General features: G+C 42.2%; 1 long non-coding RNA gene across 1 annotated transcript in view; it reads left to right on the top strand.

Moving 5' to 3' along the window:
• The window catches only part of LOC140634785 (uncharacterized), a 35,559-nt gene extending 23,216 nt beyond the window's left edge, over positions 1–12,343 (top strand). Inside the window, exon 4 of the long non-coding RNA XR_012032168.1 lies at positions 11,518–12,343. This is a non-coding gene — a long non-coding RNA (uncharacterized lncRNA). The remainder of the gene's footprint in view (positions 1–11,517) is intronic.
• The last annotated feature ends 4,676 nt before the right edge of the window (positions 12,344–17,019 follow it).

Genomic DNA, 17,019 nt, shown 5'->3' on the forward strand with positions numbered 1-17,019 from the left:
CTGACTTCAAAGCTTCAAAGGATAGGCTGACTCTCTTGTCAGGAGCTGTGCAACTGGTGACTTTAAGTTGAAACCTATGCTCAGTTAGCATTCCAAAAGTCCCAGGGCCCTTCAGAATTATGCTAAATCTACTCTGTTGATGCTCTATAAATGGAACAACAAAGCCTGGATGATATGATAAAAAAAAATCTGTTTACAACATGATTTACTGAATATTTTAAGTCCATTGTTGAGACCTACTGCCCCCCTACCCCCCAAAAAAAGATTCCCTCCAAAAGATTACTGCTCCTTGACAGTGCAACTGGTTACCAAGAGCTGTGGTAGAGATGTCCAATGAGATTAATGTTTTCTTGCCTGCAAAATAATCCATTCTGCAAACCATCCAGTCTGCAGCCCATGGATCAAGGAGTAATTTTGACTTTTTGTCTTATTTAAGAAATACATTTGGTAAGGCTATAGCTGCATATATGGTGATTCCTTTGATAAATCTGGACAAGGTAAATTGAGAAATCTCTGTAAAGAATTCGTCATTCAAGATGCCATTAGGAACATTTGATTCATGAGAAGAGATTCAAATATCAGCATTCCGGGAGTTTGGAAGAAGTTGATTCTGACCCTCACGGATGACTTTGAGGGGTTCAGGACTTCATTGGAGGAAGTCGCTGCAGATGTGGTGGAAATATCAAGAGAACTGGAATCAGAAGTGAAGCCTGAAGCCATGAGTGAATTGCTGCAATCTCCTGATAGAACTTGAATGAATGAGGATTGCTTATGGATGAGCAAAGAAAGTGGTTTCTTGAGATGGAATCTACTGGTGAAGATGCCATGAAGGCTGTTGGAATGACAACAAAGGATTTTGAATATTACATTAACTGAGTTGAAAAAACAGTGGCATGGTTTGAGGGGCTTAACTCCAATTTTGAAAGCAGTTCTACTCTAGGTAAAAGGCTATCAAACAGTACCACATACTACTAAGAAATTGTTTGTGAAAGGAAGAGTCCATTGATGTAGCAAATTTCATTGTTGTCTTAATTTAAGAAGTTGACACCCAACCTTCAGCAATCACTGCCCTAATCAGTCAGAAGCCATCAACATTGAGACAAGACCTTCCCAGAAAAAAGATTATGACTTGCTGAAAGCTCAGATGATGGTTAGCATTTTTCAACAATAAAACATTTTTTATTGAGGTATATACATAGTTTTTTAAATATAATGTTACTTCATACCTGCTAGACTACAGCATATATAAACATAACTTTTTAGTGCAGTGAGAACCCAAAATAACCCACTTGAGTCACTTTATTGTGATTATTTCCTTTCTTGTGGTTGTCTGCAGCTCAACTTGCAATATCTCTCAGATCTGCCTGTATTTTGTTTGTTATTATACTTTTTGCTTCCATAAGGAATGTTATTATCATTTTTTTCTTGTTTTTGTTGGTGGTGTGAGGAATTCAGAGTAGGGTACCATTAATGGAATTATTTTTGAGCTCATTAGATATCTTGCTAGAGCTCCCACAAACAATCTGCATAAGCTTACATGGGGCATTGAGGATCTGTAGTTAATCAGTTGATACAGAAGTCTTTGCAAATTTGGATATAAATATTAATGTGACCTCACTTATATCCATAGGCTGATGAGGCCTGTGTGTATCAGTATAACCTGTAATTATTGTTTTATAATGCTCCTTGCAGAAGCAACTGCTAACATCTCACTGAAGTCCATGCTTTCCTCCCCCTCCTGGACAGATTGTGATGCCAGCTTTCCTGCTGGTAGGTGCATCTGTGTAACAAAAGGCCAGTTATAGAACGTGACATGGAAGTGATATGTGCCACACCCAGGCTTGGCCCATGAAAACTTCCCGTGGGTGCGTCTTGTGCATTTCTTCTTCTAGATGGCAGGAATGAGAATACCTCTAAAGAACAAAATCCAACTCCTAAAAATGGCAGAAACTCCATCAGTCCTGGTCCTTGAATAATAGCAACTGTTCACCCTACTGGCAAAAAAAATGAGCTTCTATTGTGTTTGTGCTATGCATTTTTGAAAGGTTATTTGCTACTGCAGTTAGCCTAATATATTTTAAATATCATAAGCCTACCATAAGTATAAAATACTTCTTTCATGTTTCTTCAAAAGGGTTATTTACCTACACATTATAGATGTAGTTATTTCTTTTTCTTTTTTTTTTTTTAAAGATTTTATTTATTTATTCATAGACACAGAGAAAGAGAGACAGAGATACAGACAGAGGGAGAAACAGGCTCCATGCAGGGAGCCCGATGTGGGACTTGATCCTGGGTCTCCAGGATCACACCCCAGGCTTCAGGCAGGGCCAAACCGCTCTGCCACCGGGGCTGCCCATGCCACCGGGGCTGCCCGATGTAGTTATTTCTATAAAAAAGCAAGACTCACGAGATTTGGTTGGAAAGCACTTTTTTTTTTTTATTTATGATAGTCACAGAGAGAGAGAGAGAGGCGCAGAGACACAGGCAGAGGGAGAAGCAGGCTCCATGCACCGGGAGCCCGACGTGGGATTCGATCCCGGGTTTCCAGGATCGCGCCCTGGGCCAAAGGCAGGCGCCAAACCGCTGCGCCACCCAGGGATCCCGGAAAGCACTTTTATATTTATTACCCACTGTCTTTTTTATACTTGCTCAGTGGTAGAGGTCTTTCCTTTCCCATGGACATAAACTAGGGTGAACCTCACAACATTTCTGGTCTCTTCTAGTAAAGACAAAGACCTATGTTTATTTAAAATTGCAAAGACAAACTCAATTTGGTAATAAACATGTCCATTCTTATATAATAACCAAAGCTTCCAACTTCATTGAAAGGTCATATTTTCCTCCTTCATCTTCTTGCTAGGGGCATGTTGCAGATGGAGTCTCCTGCCTTCGGGAAAGATGGTGTGGTCAGTTTTTTCTCTATATTTTATCTGACCATCCAGGGTAGAGTGGAGTGTGGAATGGGGGATGGGGATGGGGGGCATGAGAAGAGATAAGGGGAGCAGAAAATTTGCACAGTCAGACTCAAGAGGTAGACACTTCTTTCTGTCTCTTTCATGAGGCTGATCTTCAGAAGTTTTTTGGAGATATCGTTTCACTGGTAGTTTCTGACCTTCAGTTACCTAACCTGGGTGTATGATTCTCTGGCCCAATTTTATTATTGAATCTTGAATCCCCTTCAGTTTTTAAAAGTCTGTGATCCACCTCCTGGTTCTCTCTGGTCTTGACAAACTTTCAGGTGGGCTATGCTGAAAAGCAGTTTAAAGACTCTAATTCTGGCTCTGTCTTTGGTATCCTTTGATCTGACAACTTTTATTTCTTGCTGGATGGGTGAATAGTCAACAGAAACCCTCCTTTGTTCTACTGCCAAAGCCTCTAGCCAGTTTATCTTTTGTTCTCTTGATTTCCGGAATGGAATTAAGATATCAATACATCGTGGTACCCTTATCCCACATCCAAGCACAGGAACACATCTCAGATCCACTGAGTGTTCTCATTGAACCTAACTTTCTTAGAGTTAGGTGAAGGTCAAAAGGAGATACTCATAGTCCTATATCCCCAAAGAGATTCTCATCACAAATCTCTGCATTCGTGTTCTCTCTCTCTTTTTGTTAAAGATTTATTTATTTATTTGAGAGAGAGAAAGAGAGAGAGAGAGAAGAAGAAGAAAAAGAAGAAGAAGAAGAAGAAGAAGAAGAAGAAGAAGAAGAAGAAGAAGAAGAAGAAGAAAGAGGAGGAGGAGGAGGAGGAGGAGGGCCAGAGGGAGAGGGAAAGAGAGAATCTCAAGCAGACTCCACCTGACATGGGACTCAATCTCATGACCCTGAGATGGTGACTTGAGCTGAAACCAAGAATCAGACGCTTAACCAACTCAGCCACCCAGGTGCCCTGTGAATTTATATTCTTTTGTCCCTTAATATATAACCTTAATGTGGATGAGGAGGTTCAAGAATCATGACACTGATTTTTATCATTTCCTCTGAAAATCTGCATCTTGATTGTGTATCTGAAGGTGGTATCCAGTATAATTGTAACTCATTATAAAATTTCAATTTAAACATCCTGCTACAAAAATAAAAAATTAAAAAAATAAACATCCTGCTACAAAGAGGTTAAATGTGCTATATATCAAAAACTAGGATATGAGATTCTGAGACTCAGCAAGTAGGTGGTTAGTGAAACGATGAAGAGAAAGTAGGATTTGTTAATTTATTCAACAAATATATACTGAGTCTTTATTATATAAAAGCTTCTGAAAAAGGCATTAGAGGTTGAATAAAGTGGAAAACGTGCATAGTCACTGCCTTTATGGAGCTTGTAGTCCAGATAGGGAGACAAATATTAATTAAATAATAATTTTTTTAAAATTTTTTATTTATTTATGATAGTCACAGAGAGAGAGAGAGAGAGGCAGAGACACAGGCAGAGGGAGAAGCAGGCTCCATGCACCGGGAGCCCGATGTGGGATTCGATCCCGGGTCTCCAGGATCGCGCCCTGGGCCAAAGGCAGGCACTAAACCGCTGCGCCACCCAGGGATCCCATAATTAAATAATTAAACAAAATGATATATAATTTAAAATATTGATGATTATATGAAAGGACACTATTGGATGTTATAAGACAGAATCAGAAACACCTGATTTAGATGGAGAGTTTTGTTTGTTTGTTTTTTTGTTTTTGTTTTTTTTAGTTGGAGAGTTTTTAAGGAAAAGTCATTAGGAGGAGGTGGCCAGGTGAAATTTTGAGAAGAGCATTACAAAGAGAAGGAAGGTTGTCTTTAAAGTCTGTGAGGCTATAGTTGGCATAGTAAATATGAAGAATTAAAGGAAAGCCAGAGTCAGTGTTCCCTTAGGAGCCCAGTCATGCAATGCTTTGGAGGCCAAGTAGGACATTTTGGAAATCCATTAAAGGAGGAGTAAAAGGTTAATATTTGTGCTTAGGAATGATCATATTAACTGCTGTAGAGAGGCTGAATTAGGATGGGAATGAACCTAGATAATCCAGGAAAAAAAATGTGATTCAGACCAGGTATGGTAATGAAGATAGATGGAAAGAAGAAGGCTTATTTGGGGTATACATTGGAGGTAATCACAAAAGGACTTGGACTTGAATTGGATGAAGAAAAGGGAAGTATTTAGGACAACTCTCAGGTTTGTGGTTTGACCAAAAGGTGAACAGAGAAGGCATGCACTGATGAAGGGAATGCTAAATAGGAGCCAATTATAGGCAGGAATGAGAGAGTATAAGGAAAGCAAGAGGAACTTGGCTCCTGCAAACTGGTCTGAGGCAAGGGTTAAAAATTTTCATATGCTTGGACACAAACACCTCCTTCTCGGGAAGAGAATAAATGAGAGCAAATAGCCATGAGGGAGTAATGGTTGCCTGGACGAAATTAGAAGAAACATTTTAAAGCCGCTTGCGTAAGTATTTTTATTGTCCAGGAGCCCTAAGAGAATGTTGATCAAGAACAAAGGCATCCTGTGATTGTCTTGTGTCCACTAAAAAGTAATGACTACAAAATAATGCCTGTGAGACTGAAGGACACTTGCCTACTCCCAGCCTTTCACTCTTTGGAAAAGCGTCTTTAGAAACCTTGCATGCTACACAATCAGAGAGTGATATTCCTCTGTCTTGTTGGCTCCCTGGTATACAAGCTGTCCCTAATAAATACCTGCTTTCTTTCTCTCAAGTTCAATGCTCATTTCTATGACATTGAGACTCAAGAAACTGGTCTTAGAGGTCTGGTAATAGGAGGAAGATATGAAATTTAGTTCAAGACACACTGGATTTGAGGAGTCCGTGGAACTTCTAAACAGAGAGGCTAAACCAACATTTGCATAGAAGCATCTGGAGCTCAAAAGAGAAATTTATTTATTTATTTATTTATTTATTTATTTATTTATTTATTTATATTTTATTTATTTATTCATGAGAGACAGAGAGAGAGAGAGAGAGAGGCAGAGAGAGAAGCAGGCTCCATGCAGGGAGCCCGATGTGAGACTCGATCCCGGGACTCCCAGATCACGCCCTGGGACAAAGACAGGCGCTAAACCACTGAGCCACCCAGGGAATCCCCCAATAAATTTATTTAAAAATTTTTTTTATTAATATGTATTTTTTATTAGAGATTGATTTGCCAACATATAGTATAACAGCCAGTGCTCATCCCATCAAGTGCCCCACTCAGTGCCCGTCACCAAGTCACCCCATCCCCCTGTCCACCTCCCCTTCTGCTACCCCTTGTTTGTTTCCCAGAGTTAAGAGTCTCTCATGTAAAGATTTTATTTATTTATTCATGAGACACACACACACACACACACACACACACACAGAGGAAAAGGCAGAGACATAGGCAGAGGAAGAAGCAGGCTCCATGCAGGGATCCTGATGCGGGACTCGATCCTGGGACTCCAGGATCACGACCTGAGCCAAAGGCAGATGCCCAACTGCTGAGCCACCCAGGTGTCCTTCAAAAGAGAAATTTAAGCTAGAGATTAAAATGTGGGAGTTGGTGGCATACAATTATCACTTAGAGGTTGCATAGAGAAGGAGTCGTCAGTGAGGTGAGAAAAAAAAAAAAAACAGGACCATGAGACTTTATCAAAGCAAGTCTATTAAGAAAGAAAGAGTGGCAGCTCCATTGAAATTTGTTGAGATATCAAAGTAGGAACAGCAACTAAAATGTGCCCATTGGATTTTGCAATAGTGATTTTGCCATTAGTGATTCTAGTAAGAAAGTTTAGGGAAGAAAGAACTTGGAAGAAGTTATTGTTGAGTGGGTAGCAAGCATTCCAGGATCAGATGCTGGAAGGACAAGATTCATTACCAGATAGTGAGATGCAGAAAGTGGAGAGTGGACACAAGTCGGGAATCAAGCACACAGAAGGATGCCAGGGCAAAGTACTACATCAGAAGGACAAAGAATGATTTAGAGTCAGAGGATCCTCAGTGATCATTTCATCAAACCTGACTCCACAGATGAGTAAGGGGAGCCCTAGAAATGACTGTGGACGCCACACAGTGAAAGGATAGGTGAGCCAGGACTAGAACCTTGTCTGTCCAGGATTGGAGTCCATCGCTTTTCCTGCTACCTATGTGGCCTCCCATGGTCTGCTTCTTCCAGGCAAGTGACTCAGGAAGAGGATCTCAGCTCCGTTGTCAGGCAGCACCTGGCACTCCCATCTGGAAGAAACTCATTGGAGCAGACTTAAGTGACCTGTACTTACAACCGGCAAGCCAGGGTCAGAAATAATCAAGCCTCAGCCGGATTTATCAGCAGCTAGAAGCACGCTTCCGAGGCTGCCTGTCTCTTTGAGTTGCTCAGGCACAGGCCACACAGCTCTCCCTCGGTCTCCAGTGGCAGGAGGACTTCATAAATGACATTTGATTATGCTCAACACAGCAGCCAGAGGCTGTACACCAACTGCAGTAAAGACAGCAAACACAAGCGATCTCCATAAAACACGGGAGCCCTGGGGGAATGGAATCGAAATCTTAATGTAGAGATCCACGGCCACTAAGGCAAATGACAGCAAAATGGGAACAAATTGCAAAACCAATAATAATAAAATTCCTGCTTGTGCTGCCTGTAGGGCATCGGCTCTCCAATATCACCCCCAGGGAGCAAAGTCGACTCTCCATGGGGTCAGGGGAGGCTATTAGAAGCCTGCTTGCTGGGCTTCTCAGCTGGAACCCATGGTTGCTGAAATAGCTTTGTGTTCAATTGAGTTGGAACCCTCTAATCCTGCCTTTCCGCCTGAGGAATCATAGGCAAATTTAGCCTAATTCCCAAACCGGGAATATTGAGACGTATGAATCTGGATTTTTTTTTTTGATTTCTCAAATATTTAGTTTTGAATGAAATTTTTGAATTTCAATGCTACTAGAAGTCTTGGAGAGATCATTTAGTTCTCCCCATGTCTTTATTCATAGAAATGGAGAGCCAGAGAAATAGGAGCCTTTGTCCCGAATCACACAGCTTGTGACAGTGCTTGAATTGGAATCTGGGGCTCTAAATACACAGTCATCGCTCCCAGGCAGATGTAGGGAAGGAGGACTTACTGTTAAATCAGGAACTAAATATAGATGGACTTTTCCCCCCCCCATTCTAAGAGAGTCACAGAATTTATCTCAGGGGGAAATTTATTCTTTTGTTTAGAAACATACTTTCATTATTATTATTATTTTTTTGGTCAGAAAAGGCACAGCTTTGGGTTTTGTCTAAAATGGTGAAGTTAGGCTCTCTGCTCCTCCCCATTCGACAGACAGAGGCATCTTCTGGTGCAGGGCCAGTCTAGTCCCTGAGACACGATGGTGAAGGTCGGAGTGAATGGATTTGGCTGTATTGGGCGCCTGGTCACCAGGGCTCCTTTTAACTCTGGCAAAGTGGATATTGTCGCCATCAAGGACCCCTTCATTGACCTCAACTACATGGTGTACATGTTCCAGTATGATTCTACCCTTGGCAAATTCCACGGCATGGTCAAGGCTGAGAACGGGAAACTTGTCATCAATGGGAAGTCCATCTCCATCTTCCAGGGGCGAGACCCCGCCAACATCAAATGGGGTGATGCTGGTGCTGAGTATGTTGTGGAGTCCACTGGGGTCTTCACCACCATGGAGAAGGCTGGAGCTCACTTGAAGGGCGGGACCAAGAGGGTCATCATCTCTGCTCCTTCTGCTGATGCCCCCATGTTTGTGATGGGTGTGAACCTTGAGAAGTATGACAATTCCTTCAAGATTGTCAGCAATGCCTCCTGCGCCAACAACTGCTCAGCTCCTCTGGCCAAAGTCATCCATGACCACTTTGGCATCGTGGAGGGCCTCATGACCACAGTCCATGCCATCATTGCCACCCAGAAGACCATGGACGGCCCCTGTGGGAAGCTGTGGCATGACGGCTGAGGGACTGCCCAGAACATCATCCCTGCTCCACTGGTGCCACCAAGGCTGTAGGCAAGGTCATCCCTGAGCTGAATGGGAGGCTCATTGGCATGGCCTTCCGTGTCCCCACCCCCAGCGTGTCAGTTGTGGATCTGACTTGCTGCCTGGAGAAAGCTGCCAAATATGACGACATCAGGAAGGTGGTGAAGCAGGCATCAGAGGGCCCCTCAAGGGCATCCTGGGCTACACTGAGGATCAGGTTGTCTCCTGCGACTTCAACAGTGACACCCACTCTTCCACCTTCAATGCCGAGGCTGGCATTGCCCTCAATGACCACTTTGTCAAGCTCATTTCCTGGTATGACAATGAATTTGGCTACAGCAACCGGGTGGTGGACCTCATGGTCCACATGGCCTCCAAGGAGTAAAAGCCTCCTGGACCACCAGCCCCAGCAAGAACAAGAGGAAGAGAGAGGCCCTCAGCTGCTGGGGAGTCCCTGCCCCAACTTAATCCCCCAACACACTGAGAATCTCCTGACCTCCAATTTACATCCCAGACCCCGAGGAAAGGGAGGGGTTTGGGGAGCCCTACCTTGTCATGTACCATCAATAAAGTATACTGTACCCAGCCAATAAATAAATAAATAAATAAATAAATAAATAAAATAAAATAAAATAAAATAAAATAGAATGGGGAAATTAAGTGAACTGTATAAAACTGCATAACAAAATAGAAGTGCATTCTCCCCAGGGTTGGAGGGATTGTTTTGTTCTGTCTGGGGATAGCAGTGGGGTAGATTTCCCCTGGAGGAGAGTTCTGGTGGGTTCTTCGCTTGTGGACAGAAGGGAGAACTCACCAGGCTGAGTGAAGTTGGCTGTGGGTTTTACAGACCTAGACAATTTGGGGAGCAATGGCCTCCTTACAGGTGGCTCCAGAATGTGTGATATTACCCTGACATTAGCCCTGTTAGCCTTCAATGACAATGGTTTGTTTCACTGCTAAGCATAGTGTGAATGGTGTTGGGTAGAATGGAAGCAATGTATGGGCTTCCGGGCACTGAAGAGGGGAGGCCTTCCTAGCACCTCTCTCCCTGGAGACTTTGAGGCCTAGAAGAAGTGAAAGCAGCATGACAGGAAGAGAGAACCACATCCCAGAATTCCAGAAGCTGACAAACAAGTAGAGGCTTTGGGGAGGGCAGGCAGTGATGACCACCAGCCAGGTGGCAGCATGGGAGTAGGGAGCAGTTGGACCCAGACTCAACCCAAAACCAGACTTACTGGGAGGAGGTACTCTTGCAGGAGTGGTGGGCAAGCCATGAAAGGTAAGAGATTCTAGATTCTGCTTTAGGAAATGAGAAATTGTGTGGGTAATAAGTATCAGAGGGGACCCTGGCCTTGGGTATTCGAGTTAGTCACTTAACTTTGCTGAATTCTCTGTCCTCATGCTAAAAGAGGTTCAATTTTACTCTTCAAAGTTGTTGTTCTGATTCAATAAAATAATATGTTAATGTGCCATAGAATGAACACATTATTTCTCTCTTTATATTCCTGCTACATGGGCCATCTCAACCCCAAAGCTAATCGGTGCCAATATCAGTGCAATCATTCATTTAGCTTTCTCTCCTGCTCAGTCACAAGGTCATTCCAAAGAGCAGGTGAGCAAAGGCTTTGTGGTATAGAAGGGATTCCAGGCTCACTCCTTCCTAGAAAGCCAGCATTTCTCTCTTTGAATCTCCCTTTTTATTTGGGGTTTCAGGATGAAAGATTCAGGAACTGAAATCGTCCCCCTTCTACATTTTGAGATTAAGATTCCAGAGGTATCCATAATGGGGAAAAAGTCATGAAGAAAAGTAAAGCCATTCTAATCACCAGATACTTAGATATGGTCAAAGGCGATAGGGATTGCAAGGTAGGTGGAAAGGAAAACAGGAGTCAGAGAGGATCTGAACCTCTTTTACTGGCAGTTCTCTGGAGCTTGTGGGAAAGCACAATATATATTTTGAGCTGTGTACATCTCATTTCACTGTTTAAAGGAAAATAGCAGGCCCAGGCCACAAGAGGCCCACACAGAGAGACGGGGCCTTGGGGTATACATACACTCAATACTGTGACCTTCTCAAATATAAACATTCCAGAGATGAATAGTTTATGACTTCTGCTGGTGCCTGAGATAGCTTCATAAATGAATGAATTAGATTTGGCCACAGTAAATACCAACTGTAAGAAATTTGCAAGGCCAGCAAAAGAAAAACAAAGGAATGGAAGCTTCTGGTTATCCTTACAAGAAATGTGATGATTTTTCATTTGTAGACTCTGTAATATATGTTAATTTTCATGCTTTCTAAAGAGAACAAAGGATTCTTACTTTTTCTGGTGGATGCTATAGATTATTTGGCATCCCTCTTCTCCTTTTTTCTTAATGATTCAACTCTGACTTTGTTTAGGGTGGCAATGAGCCTAGGTATTCCCCAGCGCCTCCTTGTGCATAAGGTAGCTGAATAGAATAGTTCTGGCCATTAGGTGTAAATGGAAATCACTGGTTGGAACTTCTGGAAAGGTCCTGGGAGGGGTACAGAGTCATCTCATTTTTACATTTCTTCCCTTGCTTGTTGTTCTTCTATTGTCTTCTAGAATGGAAGCCAGCATACTTATGACCATAAGGATGACAGATGCTCACTGGGGCGACTGAGCAGAAGCACAGGCACCTGGCATCTGCTGGTATCTTGGGGCTACTGCACTATTACTCATCAGAGGAGTCCTCTGGACTGCTTTTTTGCACAAAAGTAACCGCCCAACTGCTTTTGTGAATTTTTCTGTTGAAGCCAAAAGCAATTCTCACTGATAGGCTGGTAATTTTTAATTTTAAGACACATATGGAGAGAAATGAAAAGTAGTAACCAGTATAGTGAATTCACCATGATTTCCTCTGAAGAATGCACAGGAATATCACACTGGTGGCTAGGATTCTCCATGGATCTGAACACCCTCAGGGGAGTGAGAAAGACTGCTTCCTCCTGGGATTAAAGAGGCAAATTGAATGTAGACCTCCCAAATCTCCTCCAGGATGAGATGATCTATAAAACACCGGAGAGAATCCAAGTAGACACATGTGGAATGAAACCTTGAGCTTAATCCTTGCTTACCATCTGTGGGAAAACTTCAGGAAGATGGTCAAACCTGTCTCATGGCAGCTTCATATATTTTCATGCTAAGCGTGCAGGAGACACTCCACAAAATTTTGTGAGGTGAGTGGAATTCAGAAGTCTCTTTAGAATTATCCAGACACTTTGGCAAATCATAGGTGTGTGTGTGTATGTGTGTATTATATATATCAAAGACCAGGACACTGAAGGCTCAAGGATATCCGATTATTGAAAAACATAAACCCAAGCTTTATCTGACAGAGGTCAAGTGCTGTGCCTACTTGATGGGTTGAGCACTGGGTGTTATACTATATGTTGGCAAATTGAATTTAAATAAAAATAATAATAAAAATTTTAAAATGCTGTGCCTAGTGTTGACTTTTTTTTATTTTTTTAGGATTTATCTATTAGAGGGAGAGAGAAAGAGCACAAGCGGGAGAAGAGCAGATGGAGAGGGACAGTGAGAATTTCAAGCAGACTCCTCGCTGAGAGTGGAGCCTGATGTGGGGCTCGATCCCACAACCCTGAGACCATGACCTGAGCCCAAACCAAGAGTCAGATGCTCTATCAATGGGCCACCCAGGTGCCCTGTGCCTGCGTTGGCATTAACTGTTCTTCCTATAGGGCACAGTTGCTGTTAGGTTGGTAAAGTCTAAGTGACATCTCCTCCTTTACCCAGGAGAAAGTGACTCGTGTTTAATTCTGCAAGAGCACAAAGGAAGCATGCCAGACACATGAAGTATATTTTGTAAAGTGAATCAGAGCCCCTTCTCTGCTTCATTTAATTTCAAGTTCCCTATCGGCCTTGTAAATTTTTAACTATTACAGCTCAGGTTTCCTGAAAGGGGCATGCTATTGGCAATTACTGGTAGCCTTTGAGAACAGAGCAGCTCCGTAGAACAGCAAGGAAGCCACCAGCAGCCGAGCAGTTAAGAGAGGCATTTGTTGGTAAAGGAAGCAAAAGTAATTGCGCAAAGCTTTTATGAGCTTTTCGAAACAGTCTGGAAGGTGATGATCTTTCTGACGGCTAAGCTCAGCCTGAATGACAAGGAGAAGGTAAATACACTGACAAATCATTCCCCAAATGTGGCTGCGAGGTGACTTTTTTCAAAGGAAGCATATTGGAGATAAAATGAGGCGACCTTTTAATGTTCTGCTCCCAGTCAAGTTATTATAAGTTGCTTTATAACAAACAACACCAGGAGTAGCATCCCCAGGCCACTTCCCTAATGTGGCTCCTAGAAATCTAATTTGGAGATTGGATGGAGACCCACTAGAAAGGGCAGCCTTCATCTGAACCCCCCTGTTCTCAAAGATCTTCACACACACACACACACACACACACACACACACACACACACACGCAGGAATTAAAATTGATTTTTCGATGTTTTGGCAGCCACAGGAGACCCTTGTCCCTCCAGCAGCATTTCCCATCGAAGATATTACTTATCAGAGCTGGTCAGCATCAGTCATCTCTCAGATAAATAATTTATATGGGGAACTAATAAAATAATGGAATATTTCGGGGGATGGTAATAAGCAGGCAAAACCAGGGCCTCCTGGGGACACTCTTGAGAAAAGGCATAGATCTACAGCTTGGGTGCACTACTGGTCTTTGCTTTAACTCCTCACCAGCCCTCCCCTCCCCTTACCCATGGAATGTCATCTCTTGTTGTACTTGCTTGTACTTCAAACTCATGTAAATTCTCCCCAATATTTCAATAACCAGCTCAACTCTTTTCTTTTTGCGACAGGCTTTCTTGACCCTTCAAACCTAATCTCTCTTTCCTTCAAGTGTTCATAGTACTTAAGTTTACATGATTTGTCCAGTATCCCTTTGATACAGCCATGTGTTACCCCTTGTCTTGCAATGTTATTTAATTTTTTGACTAAAATTATATGGTAAACTCTTTGGAGGCAGGACACTTTGAATAGTCTCTGTCCCAGCAGTGTATAGCACATTGTTTCACACCTGCCAGTTGCACACATTTGCTGACTCACCTCCAGGGCGAGAATCCTCTCAAGAAATTATTTCTTATATGATGTGAGTATAACATCTTATATGATGTGGGTCTAAATGTACTGGATTTTGGTGGCAATTTCAAAAACAAGGTTTTTTGTTTTGTTTTTGAAGAAATAGACAAGTTATGCCCAAGAAACAAAAACATATTGTTTTGGAGGAAATTTGCAAAGAACAGGAAGACTCTGATTAGCAGACAATTAAAAATAAATTGTCTTTTCTAGAAAGAAGTCTTTGCTCCAGTTTGCCTTTCTTTGTGCCAATGGAATGGCAGCCTAAAGAGAAAGGGCCTTAAAGTCAGGAAGGAGACAATGAGACCCATCCAAGTGGAGCTTCAGTGTGGCTCCCAAGGAGGGCTGGCTCTTTTGCTTGATGCCTGTAATGACTGGCTTTCTGGATCCTTCCCTCAAAACTATGGGGCTTCATTGCCCAGCAGGAATCTTTCACAGAATCCTCAGTTCTAAGAAGCAGTTATAAATGCTTCTTTCTTACAGCTATGAGCTGGCCTCCCTCCTGCATTTCCCCACCATCTTTTCTTATTAGGAAATCCTGAGATCTTGGGTAGGAGCCAGTTCTCTGATGCCTGAGTTTCTCTCATATTCTCTCTCTCTTTGTGATACTTTAGACTCAAACCAGAAAACCATGCTTCTTTGAGTAGGATGGTCATGATGGATTTTCTTGGAAGCTGACATTTAAGTTGAAGCCTAATGGATAAGACTAGCCAGCTAAGCAAAGAGCAGAAGACTCTGGCTGCCCAGGCAACACTGTGTAACCTCTTTACCCCCCAAGCATTGGTTAACACACACACACACACACACACACACACACACACACAAATATGTAAATGGGTAGGGAGACTTCCAGGGTCAGAGCCCAGGAGAACCCTTCCTAGAGTGCTAATAATGAGTGGTGATTTGAAATAGTTTTGAGGTGTATGAGATCCTTGAGGAGAAAGAAGGTCTTCAATGGTGTTGAAACAAGGTCAGCAGAAAAGACCAGACAAAATGTGGGGAATGTGTAGAGCAGTCACAATAGCTTAGCTAAGGACTTCCAGGTGTTCAGACCCAAGTCTTACTCAGTCCTCACTGTGTGCGTCAGACATGTGTTTTTTCCTATTCTATGTGTGTGTCAAAGTCAAAGTCCACGGGAAAGGATGGTAGGTAATCTATGAGTCTAAGGGCAGTGAGACTGTACCATATACGATCAATATAAGGAGCACATCACTGCCGAGCTCCAGGAGATTCAGAAATCCTGCCTAGTGTTGTCATATATAATAATTTTTAAAGAGACACTAAATATCTGGATTTGCATGTGAAATTTACTCATTTCCAGATGTTAACAACTAATAAGAAAAACACTGTGTGGAATAAAAAAATGTCCTTTTGTAGACCATGTGAGCCACATGTTACAATCTAGTGCAGGACTGAAGCAACATGGAGGTGAGACGAGGGCCTCTTTTGTACACCATTGTCTCCTCAACCCCACACAGGGTATGGCACCTAATTGCCTCAAATATGCATAGATGAATGGATATCTGTACACCCCATCCTCTGACCACTTCCATGCCTGGTTCCTCCTAACTAATCAGTCTGTCTCAAGTCTTACACAACATCAACTTAACATAGGAGGGTCAATGGAATTAATTTCTCCCCTTTTTTGGAGAAAGAAATTCTAGTACCTGAATTCTCTCAATCCCAATCACATACCCAAACGCTTTCAGGCTTCTCTGAGTCAGACTGGGCTTTGCATTGCATTCTAGCATTTTCTTTCAAGCAGCCATGATGGAGTAGTTATTTTTTCCCCAGTCTGGCATCTTAAAGTGTTTTTTTATCAAATGTCTAATTAATTAACCTTAATTAATTGGAATTTGAAATCACTTTCCAAATCCACAATAATGTAAAGCTGTCCTCTCTTACTCCTAGGAAGATTCAGTAGAACGTCCTGCATTACCATTAAGAGCATAATATTGTTAAAGCACGTCTTTCATGAAGCCTATGAAATTGTTCAAAGAGAAAATCAGGAGAAATTGTCTCTATCAAGTGGCACAGGGCTATTTAGATAGAATTACTTTGTCAAGCCAGCTTTGAGCTAAGTTATTCTTTTGTGAGATTTCTTTTTTGCTTTGAGTTTTTTTTTTTTCCCATTCCCCTCCCTGATTCTTGTAAAAAAAAAAAAAATCAATGTTTTCTGGAAGAACAGAGATGAGAGCCTTTGGAGAACTCCACCTCCTGTTTGCTGCAAAAACATTAATAAATGTCACCAGCAAAGTTGGGTACCAGGGGAAACTAGATGACCTCATGAATATATTTTCTAGAGAGCTTAAAATGTCCATCTTGTATATTATTCGTCCCTTAAAGAGTCTAAGAGCTATTGATTCCTTGGACTGCTGCAAAAAGCAATTTAAATGCACTGAAAGCTCTCCGTACAAATGTATAGACAGAGCAGTGACTGTTCAGAGTAGCTTGTAAATGTCCCCTTTCTCAATGTGGAGAACTGCTCTGCAGTAAAGGGTCCCCCATGGTAGCTGGTGTCATTGAGTCTATTATCACAAAATAAAAGGAAATTAGTGCTGCTTTCACTTTAAATGATAGTGTCTAGTCCTGTTAAAACTTACCTGCTGATAACAATTGATAGTTATATTCATTGGTCACCATTGAAGGCCTACCCCCTGGCCTTCCACAGGGGGCAACTATCTGACACTCTTGGCCATTTACTTACTTATTTAGTTCTTCTGCAAGCATTCAGTGGTGGGTACAGTATTCTAGAATAGCACATAATGTAAGGAGTGACACAGACAAGAAGTTCTGGATAGAGATCTAGTTGTTGTAGGGTATTAATGATACATTCTTTTCTCCACCAAAGATCTTCTAGGTGATGCTGGATCACCTACTTCGCCTGTGATTTCCCTGCTGATAGAATGTCCTTGCCCTGTCTCTTGGGGGTTATAGGGTGACTAATGAATGTGCT

This window comes from Canis lupus, chromosome 6 (assembly GCF_048164855.1).
Source record: "Canis lupus baileyi chromosome 6, mCanLup2.hap1, whole genome shotgun sequence".
Classification (NCBI taxonomy): domain Eukaryota; kingdom Metazoa; phylum Chordata; class Mammalia; order Carnivora; family Canidae; genus Canis; species Canis lupus.